This window comes from Lepidothrix coronata, unplaced genomic scaffold (assembly GCF_001604755.1).
Source record: "Lepidothrix coronata isolate B3197 unplaced genomic scaffold, Lepidothrix_coronata-1.0 Scaffold23, whole genome shotgun sequence".
NCBI classification, from domain to species: domain Eukaryota; kingdom Metazoa; phylum Chordata; class Aves; order Passeriformes; family Pipridae; genus Lepidothrix; species Lepidothrix coronata.
This window is the reverse complement of record NW_016690203.1, coordinates 2,178,367-2,188,577: the sequence shown is the minus strand read 5'-3', so window position 1 is coordinate 2,188,577 and position 10,211 is coordinate 2,178,367.

Here is a 10,211-nt window from a genome sequence, read left to right as displayed (position 1 = left end):
CTCCTTTCAGGTAGTTGTAGAGAGCTATAAGGTCTCCTAATGTAATATGGCATAAAATAGGAAAAAATGGGTCAAATTGATTTCACATTCATTTTTCTTTGACACGCTTGCTGCAAAATTACATGCTACATTTATCAACGCCAGTGGTTGGGTCAGAGTTTGTTACTTGGCTTCTCAACCAGAATATATACTTCTCAGTTGCACTTATGAAAGAGGATAGACAACTTAAAATGAATATTACCTAACATGAGTAAAGAAAGGCAATACCAGTGCTTTGAATGAAGCATGCAGTCAGTACTTACTGACTGTGTTGAGGTGCATGTATGGTATTTAAAAACCAGAGAAGTCTTTTACCATATGAGTTTTAAACTGGTTACAGTGTAAAATGAGTATCTTTACATGTGCATATAATTTGCACACATGAAGACATTTTAATATCCATTATCAGTTAGGAAGTACTGAAAGCAGTTATCTTTTTTAGAAGGTACAGAACCCAATATTTTATTATTCTGACAGAAAACAAATCGGTCGATGAGTAGCATAATTGAAATCAGTTACGATGCTTCACAAATGACGTAGAATCCTCCCCAGCGATATTTTTAATAATCTGGCCTATGGACTTCTGTAAAACTTCTACAAGAGCAGCTGCAGTCATCACCATTGAGATATTTGCATGCCAGGCTGGTAGGAACAATTTGAAATGTAAGTATTCAGAAAATATTCAGAGACAAGAATGACCTGGGAGCAGATTCCGAGAGTGCTCTTCAGAGGGAAGAGCATCCAGTTCCCCTGGCAACCTTTGTTCTATTTGAAATAAATTACACTATTGGCAGAACAAAATGCAGCTAAATGTACATAGAATCAGGCAGGCTTCACATTATTAGAACCACTTACTAGAGCGCAAATATGGAACAATACTGCTGGTTTGGTAGAAGGGTTCAGGGCCATTTTCACCTGTATTTAGTATTCTTTATATTTAAAGAATTATATTAGAGGGAAGAGACATGCTCACATGTTAGCACATCAAAAGCCTCGCTGTTAAACTGGGGCCTGGCTCAATAACCACAGGATCCACCTATGAGTGGGAGCCTCCTTGAAGCTCTTTCAGTGTTCCAGGAAGAAGCTGCACAGTTGCAGAACAGAGCTGTGAATATCAGATTAGATATAAATATTGCATGCTGCCATGGGTAGATTTGTAATATCCACAGTGAAAATTCAACTAATGCAAGATTTTAGGAACTCTCTGTTTTTGAACGTTATAAATGATTCAGCAGACCTGAGGCTGTCTTTAACAAAAAAACCACACAAACAAACAAAACAAGAGCTGGAGAACATATTTAGTTCCTTTGGGTTAATGCAAGCATGCCCTGAGCTGGCCCTTTGCTTTCGCAGTCTCCATACTGCAGTGTCTACCTTGACTCAGCTTGGAGGTTTTTTTTCAGTATGGGCTGAAATTTTGCAGTAACATCTTCTATATGAGATCCACTATCAACTATTGTCTCTTAAGTCACCCCATGTACCAGGAGAATGATGAGATGCTTAGGCCAGAAGCCATTTTGACATCATTGTGCAACTCATTAGAATCCAGATTTAATCAAGACCAAAAGTAAATGGTTTTGAAGCCCACGTTTCACACTCAAAACATACTTATGGTAAAAAGAACCCAACCTATGTATGATGATTATGCTTTACATATTTTCTTTTGAGAAAAAGAAAAACCACTTCAGCATAAATGAGATGGTTTGGAAGATTATTAAATTATAATACATATGATTGGTCTTGTTATTTTAATATCAACTCTTCCTTGAAATGAAATCATGATTTGTACCTAGGTGGTGGTTTTAGAGAAGGGTTGGTTTTTTTTTCATTATGGTGTCAGAGAACAGGAATTATGCAATAATCTCAAGAGCTGATCAGTTTACTAATTGGTGGGCAAATATTTCCTTCAAACTTTTCTTTGGTAGCAGTTTCAAACCATGGTTTTGGGGGATTTTAGATTTTAAAGCTTTTTTTTTTCTCCTTTGTTCTCTGAAGGAGAAAAGAAAGATGGAGACTTGGCTTCAGTGCTAGCAGTAAATAACTGTGCTGAGTACATTCAGCAGTTCCAGTTCTGTCAAATGTGGTGCTGCCATAGATCTATCAAGGAGCAGGCACTGGCCCTCTGGCCACCACCAGTGAGTTGGGCAAATACCCACAGGATGCTGGTGGATGTTTTAGTTGCACAACTGTGCATATCTCCTAGTTACATCAGGGCTATCCTCAGCACCTAGCACAAGAGGCTCCACTGTTTACCAGTGAGTGCAGGAACGTCACTAATGTGGCAAACCCTTTTTCATCTCCTTTTATTAGCAAATCTATCAGGAAGGAGGACAGAGAACCTTTGGTCTCCATGTACAAGCACTCAAAGCCTGCTGAGCTCCCAGAAAAGAGTGTATCTCTTCCTGAAAATACAACTGCCCTGACAATGAACGATAAATCTTCTTTTCTGTGTTACAACATCTAGTAGGATTGAGTTGACCAAATGAATAAAGCTTCTTCAGTAGCACAGCTAGTCCCTGCTGAATTAGCCCTGTGTTCCTAGGAACTAGCCCTTTTGGAAGAAGCTTCAGGAGAACCGCTGTATTTGTTTTTCCCTGTCATTTGGTTTAAGGAGCAGTTGTCCCCACCTACATTTCTTCCACGCCCCTGGGAACTCTGCTAAGCCTCTCACAGCTGAATGAGAACTGGTTGCAGAAAGTAGCTCCTGGAAGCACAGGGAAGCCCTTTGCAGACTCCAAAGACATAGGGCTCAGTCTTAAGCACTGCAAGGACATAGCAGACGCTTGGCAACCAAAAAAGTGGCATATAAGGATTCCTTGTATAGGGCAGCCTTGTGAGTATGAAGTCAAGCCAGGATGCAGAGAGTAGTTAGATACTTGCCACAGAGGATGAAAGAGTCGAGATTTATTGTAGTGGGACCTTCAATTTGAGCAGTAGACAAAGCAAAGAGTAAGGAAGGGTCTGTTGTAGTGAGCATTTGGGCAAGAATCATCACGCTACATATTTCCATTTGCCTTCCTGTCCTAGTTAATGTCCTACTGTACCCAGTGTGCAAGCTAAACCCGAGTCTAGCCTTCCCAGTAGACCAGCTGCAGTTCAGAGGACAAAAACACTGGATTTCACCTCTTCATGAAGAATAATGGTGAAGCATTGATCACAGCTGGCACTACACAGCAAGCTTTCTGAGTCCATTTTGGTGCAGCTTGGTATTGCAAGCTACAGAACAGGAAAACCACATCCTTTCTGAATGTAAGCATATGACCTAGAAACTCTCAGTGTGAGGTGTGACTTCACTTTATAAAACCAGAAAGACCCATTTTGTCATTGCAGCAACAGTAGGCAGACTAGTGGTGCACAGAGCAGGATATTGATGCATAAGTTAGTGAATCTGTCAGTAATTTAAGGGTCTTTTATGTATGGCACAAATTAGTTGAAACAGAAAACTGGAAAGAGTAGTTTCCCTCTGTGGTATTTTTGCCTTCTATGTGCATCCTATTACATGAGCAGGCTTTTCAGAAGTCCTGGGAAAAACTTACTGGCTACTTTGAGCACTGAGATGCTTGACTGCAATGAATCACTGTTCCTTGCTGGACCGGGGAAGAGGCCACTTTGTATTTACAGGATCAAAGTGACAGAGGTCATGGTCGCCTAAGCAAGCAGGCTGTGACAATTTCACAATGGAAGACTTTTCACTTGGCTGAACCTTAGGAACCGGAAACTGGTCCAGATTTTTCTACTGCTACTACTACTCTGACTACCATATCTTTCCTGCTCCTAGAATTCCTGGACCAAAATTTTACCTGGAAACAGCTCAAACATATTTTGAAGATGTGATGATTATTATTTTATGTGTTTTCTCCTCTGCATGTCTGTTTCTTGCCAGAAGAAATGATTTGAGGACAGGGAGATGCAGGTCTGAAATCCCAGCTCAGCTTTGCTGAGCCAGGGTGTTCAGATATCTTGGCCATGATCCCAATAAACATTCAGGGCCTGGATTCAAAAGGCTCAGGCCCCCAATTCTCAGGCCTCCATGCAAGGGTGAGTATAATGCCTATTTGGACCTATTGAATACTGCTGTCTTCCTGGAGCTGCAGCTGTATGTCAGCTGGAGTACCCCAAGACAGACCTGTCCACAAACTCCATGTGCAGGCAACCCAGTCCCATCCCTGATGGACCCACACTTACTTTTGAAAGTCTAGCCCTCAACATTCACGTGCCTAAGTGAACCAAACATCCAAACCACTTTGATTTTTGAGGAGAAGGATGACAAAGGCCATAGAGCAAGGGAAATCCAGATAGGTGTTACTTGTAGCACTACAACACAGGCAAGGATATAGTGGAGGAGATTCAGTGAAGGTACAGCAGCCCTGTCTATATGTAGTTAGTCAGAACTATTACCCTACATATATGAATGCAACAGCTAGCTACTTCAACACAAGTTTTATCAACTGGTGTCAAGAGACAGTAATCACTCATAAAACTAAGCAGATTCAGTGCAGCTTCTGGGTTCTCAACACCACCAAGATCTTGAACCAGTTAAAGACAGGCACAGTCTTTAGGATGTATGGCTAGTTTAATTAAATGATTGTATCATATACATCTTTAAAAATGGCATGCCTGATATATTGTAGATTATCTGGGGGCACCTGCTCACACAAAATCTGAAATCTATAACCATGACTATATAAACAGACCACATGCATGTTTGTTTTCATTTTCTGAAATGCAGAACAAACCCTGCAAGAGAAAACAACAAAGACAAACATTAAAGGACAGCTGAAAGCTGTCCAGAGTTTAAGGTGGAAAAATTCCTCTCTATATCATACGTCTTTCATTGTATCATCATGCAAAGAAAAGGCTGAAATATCCAGATGCACTTTTTACTTGTCCAGATATTTGGGTGAAGTAGTGACAAATAGCAAATCCACACATTTTTAAGGAATTCTTTAATTTTTCGAAAGAATGAAATAACGAAATGTCTACTATCATCCTCAAAGATGAGAACTGAGGTCAGAAACAGAGTAGCCTCAAAGCCTGAGGGAAGGGAGCAGGAGGAGCACTTGCTACTCACCATATGAATGGTAAGTAAAGAAAAAAGCAGACCTGACCTTTCAGGGAGACCTGGAAACAGCCCCAAGAGCACTGGTCATTAAAACAAAACAAAACACACAAAAAGGCATTAAGAAAACCTCACTCCAATGAGAGGAGGAAGTGGTTTAAGGGGATTAGCTCCCGAAAAACAAAGCTCCACTCTTCCTCAGACTGCCGAGAAGCCCCAAAAATATTCTTCTATATTGATGGGGCTGTGAAAACTGACAAACGTTGGCAACCACTCAACAAATGACAATAACATGAGGTGACATCTCTGGACCTCAACCAGCTAGCACACAATTGTCTCATTTTCATGGTGTGTCAAATTAAATTTAGACTTAAGCTCGTTGCTTGTCTTGCAGTGTTATCTCCTTTCCAGAGCAGAACACAGAAGAATATTTACAAATTTACACTAACTTTGACCTGCAAACACAATTGCCAGCCCTCAAAAACTAGTGCTGAATCATTTCTTTTCCTAGCTGCGACCTTTTTACCCTCCTTCCCTTCCATGTCAGTCCATTTCTTCATGAGAGGCTCTCATGCATCTGTATCACAGAAGAATTTGGGAAGATTCATTAAATTTGTACTTGATTAGCTGCAGAGAAAGTTTCTCAGCCAGGAGCCTTTCATGTTGGGCAACAAACACAGTGCCCCTTTTCTGACTGTCCTTCTCCAACAACCAAAGCAACAACTATAAACCCCACTACAGCTTAGTAACCTATTTCACAAAACTGAAATGCCCTAAAATCTCAGGATGTTACAAACCAGCAGATTGGCAAGGCATTCATGGATACAAAATAGACATGAATTTTGTCTTGGCACTGTAAAAGTGTGATAGCTGACAAAGTCTTCTCTATCTTGACACTAAACTGATGACACAGTGGAGTCACAGCTTTCATAGGACCAGGACAGTCAGCTTTCATAGGACCAGGATTACACCCTCTCACTCTTTTACTGGAGCAATAGCTGTGCAAACCCAGCTGATCTGGAAATAATAATCTGTTACTGAGATCAGACTCTTTGAAAGCATTGATGCTTTTTTTGAAGCTGGCATTAAGAGTCCAATGTCTTGCTCCATCAAGGCAAAAAACATCACTCCCTTGAGTTGCAAAATTACTCAGAGATTTGAGCTTGAAAATGAGAGAGAGTTTATGGACTCAAAACAAGGCTTAAGTTAAAGTGCTTGAAGTTGGTTAGTTGATTGTGACTTCAGGAGACCTTGAATTTGAATCTCAGACTCAACAGAGAGCAATTGTAGAGATGGATGAGGAAACTGCAAGGGGATTTTTAAAAAGAGTTATTAGCATGACTTCTAGATTAGATCTGAATTAGTCTGAGTTTACCACAGAAGAGGAGGGGATGTCTCATACCACCAGCTTCTGCTCAGGCTGGAAATACTAGAAAAATTCCCTCTGCTTGGGCATTTTGGCACTTCTGGGTTCCAAAGATCAGTACACTGAGATGAATAAAAAGTGGAGAAGGGCCTGAGTCAGAGCTCTGTCCAATATCCATAAATCTGAGAACTCATTGCACATGGTTCAAACTTTGTGGATAAATTGGATGCAGGAGAAAAAAACCACAATGACTTCTCAAAAAGATTGAAAAACTAACTCCTCTGAACACAATTTTGTTGCACAAGCAGACAAAGAGTTATCAAGGACCCAGTTCAGTGAAGCACAGACACACAAATGACTAAGGAAGGACTTGAGCACATGCATGAAGTTAAGCACGTGTTCAGTCGCTCTGCTGAACACCGAGCATAGGTTCTACTCCTTAGCAGTCATTTCCCATTTGGAAGCTAGTTGGGGAGAGAAAGGGGGAAAAGGAGGCTTGTTTAGCATGATATTTTTAGATAGATTTTTAATGGAATGTTTGTTAAGCTTTCTTCCACCCTGACTCCCCCCGCCCGCTGTCTGGGTTTTGTGTGTGTTTTTTTAATGGTTAGCAATGCATCACAGTACGGCTGCTGTTTAAATATTTGCCTTAAAAAAATGTAGTCTGTGCTTAAGAAAAGTGGTTTGGCACAAACTGGACATTTTCAAATATCCATTTACCAGATGGATCACTTTGTCCAATTACAAAGAAAAAAAAGATGGTGAAGGAGTTGAAAATCGAGTGGAATGTTCCTAAGCATACAGCATTGTTTACTATCTGCATGTCTCCTGGCATCCTGTGAGAAACTATCAATAAGCTCTTCAAAAATGTTCCTTTCCTTTAAAGAAGTCTGCATTTTTAACTATAATAAAAAACTCTACAATAGCCTGATGGAAAAATGTGCTAAAGTATTTCTATAAATCAAATGTAGCAGTTTGGCATTAGCTCTGAGGCAGTAAATTTAGTAAATTAGGACCAGATGATTTTAAAATAGAATCTTACATAACTTTCTAGCGTGATATATATTTTTTTTAATTTAACACAAGTTTGTCTGTCTTCATAAAGTTATCTTGGCTGCTACCAGAATGTGGTTCAGTCTTTAAGGACCATGTTTTTTGTTATTTATCAAGTGCAGAATGTTTCAAATATCAAAGTAAGGAGTGGAACAGATTTCTCAAAAGGCAGAAAAGGCCATAATCTGTACCGATCCACATCAGGTGTGGGGTGCTTTGTACCCTGATGCTCCTGACTATTTCACTCTCATTATTTTGATTAATAATAGTCTATTTTTCTATTCATCTTCCTTTTCTTGCCCTCCTTCCCTTTTCCCACAAATTCAGGGAAAGTCTCCCTCCATTCCTCCCCACAGTGGTTCCAGCTCCTAGAAAAGCCTCTTGGTGTGACAGGCTTCTCTCACTCATGTGCTTAGGTCAGGAGTCAGCATTTGGGACTTTGCATTCCTTACGCTGTCCCACTTTTGATCTCTGCACCAGAATATCCATCTCGGAGAAATATGGAAAATGAAATAGTAAGAACAGTCTAAGGAGCTTATGCCACTGGCTTTAGTCCAAACCTTTTGATGCTCCATACACATATATCCCTGGAACCTGCTCTTTCAGCACATCTTTGACTTTCACATGCCTTAGCCAGTGTTTACACCGCTAGACAGTCATGCTAGACCACTGCTTATGTTCTAAGGAGAAGGGATTGCATGCATACATACATCCTGCGTGGTCTTCTTTTTGGACAAACACTCAGCCGTACCATGGTCTTTCACTGGAAGCAACACCTTCTGCAGTAGCTACTCTGGACCCATCCCACAGCAGCTGTGCTTACTACAGTGCTACAGTGACTTACTTTGGAAAGCACGACTAAGGTCCTTTTACAGTGCCTACTTATGGTCTAGGGAGCCAGAGCCAAAACACTCTATCTCAAAACTTTGAAGATAAAGGAGAGGCTCTCCAGTACCCTGACTCATGGCTTCCAGACGTACATACTCCACGACCTTATGACACAACAAATGAGCTAAGCCCCTCCTCAAAAGTTGTAAGTACACACAGAGACAGATCTTTAGAGCTCCCAGACAGGGCTGAACCCTGAGGACGTGAGGTGTCAAATCGACGTGTCAATTCTTATGACTCAAGCCCTCATTACACTTCAGGAGCAAACACCATGAGTCAGCTGGGATGTGAGGGAAAGGGCAGATAAAGAGAAGAGAGGTGTTGAAAGAGAGGTCAGCAAAGACTTGTGCGGAGACTTCCTTTCATATGATCCCAAGACTTGTGCTTCAATCAGCTGTGCAAGTGTAAGTGTCCAGACACTTACAAGCAGAAGAATTACTGTGGCAGATACTCATGAGAGTCAAGTTATCCGCAAGTGCTGCCTCTCTCAGCAGAGACAGTCTACTACAAGGAGCCAGTTAAGTCCTTAGCTTAAGGCTTGGGATGCTACAGGGTGTGGGCCAAATCCTGGTCCCAGTGAAGTTGAGGGAAGCTTTGCCAGTGGGTACATGCTCTGTCCTTTTCACCCCATCTCTGGCTACCCCACTGCTGGAAGCATTCAGAGTTTGCAAACTATAGCAATGGAAAAGAGAGGGAACAGAGTTCCCACGTTCCTTCTCTTCTAGTATTGTTTCCTAAGAGTCCTGCAACACACAGTAGAGCAATGATCTTTTCTTTAGATGACATCAGACTGAAATGCTTGTTAAAAATAACAGAAGAGGAGGAGGGGTTTGGAAATCAGTCATTTTCCTTTAAAGAATGATTGGGGTGAGTAGACCATAAACAGACATAGATGGCAGCAAAGATAACCATTTTTGGCAGTTTTGTGGAGATGCAAATTTTCACTGAATATGAGATGAGAGCTTAAACACCAACACCCAAAGAAGAGAAAAATAAGTAGACAGTGTGAAACATTTCACATGCTGTTCTCTGTTGTTATGGATATCAACTGACCTCCACAAATCTGGTTGAGACAAAAGGGAAAAAAGATGATCGCTTTCCTTATATCCTCCCTTCAAACATCTCCAAAAGAAGGAAATTTCCTTGAAATTCCTCAAGGTTCAAAACACTTCCAAGGTGAAATTTCATGGGAAGCTTGATGGTAAAGCCAAACCAGAACTTTCCCCTTTGGAGTGAATTTTTTTTTAAATCCCAAACTTGCATTTCATTCAATTCTTATTTTTGCTTCTCCTCCCACTGGAAAAAAGCTGGCTGCTGGCTAATGAACGACTACTGAGTTGATGGCCTTGTCAGAGTGAAATGCTTTTGGTTTGAAAGAGTCGCTGGTGAGAGATGAGGAGAGGGAAAACATGAAGATGTAAAGTATAACAGCAGCAAATTACTTTTGCTAAAAGAAGTGTGGGAGATATGCAACAAAAGGTTCCTAAAAACAGACAGAACAAATATAACAAGCTTTGCAAGCAAAATGGACACAGTTGGCTAATCCAGTCACAGGACAATTCCTTGGATGATGTGTAAAACTGATGGACAAATTACAGTAAGGAGAGATTGTATTTTAGGGTCATTTTTGATGCTTTTCCAAATTAAATAGTGTGCATTTTGCAAATCAGGGTGAAGGAGAGAGTATTTAGACAAAGTTTTCTTCCGTCCTGACTCCCTGAGATGGAGTTAAGACACATAAATGCTCTGCATAGAGGGTTCATGGGATTTCAAGGATTTTGATGCAGTATTTTAAATCTATCTAAT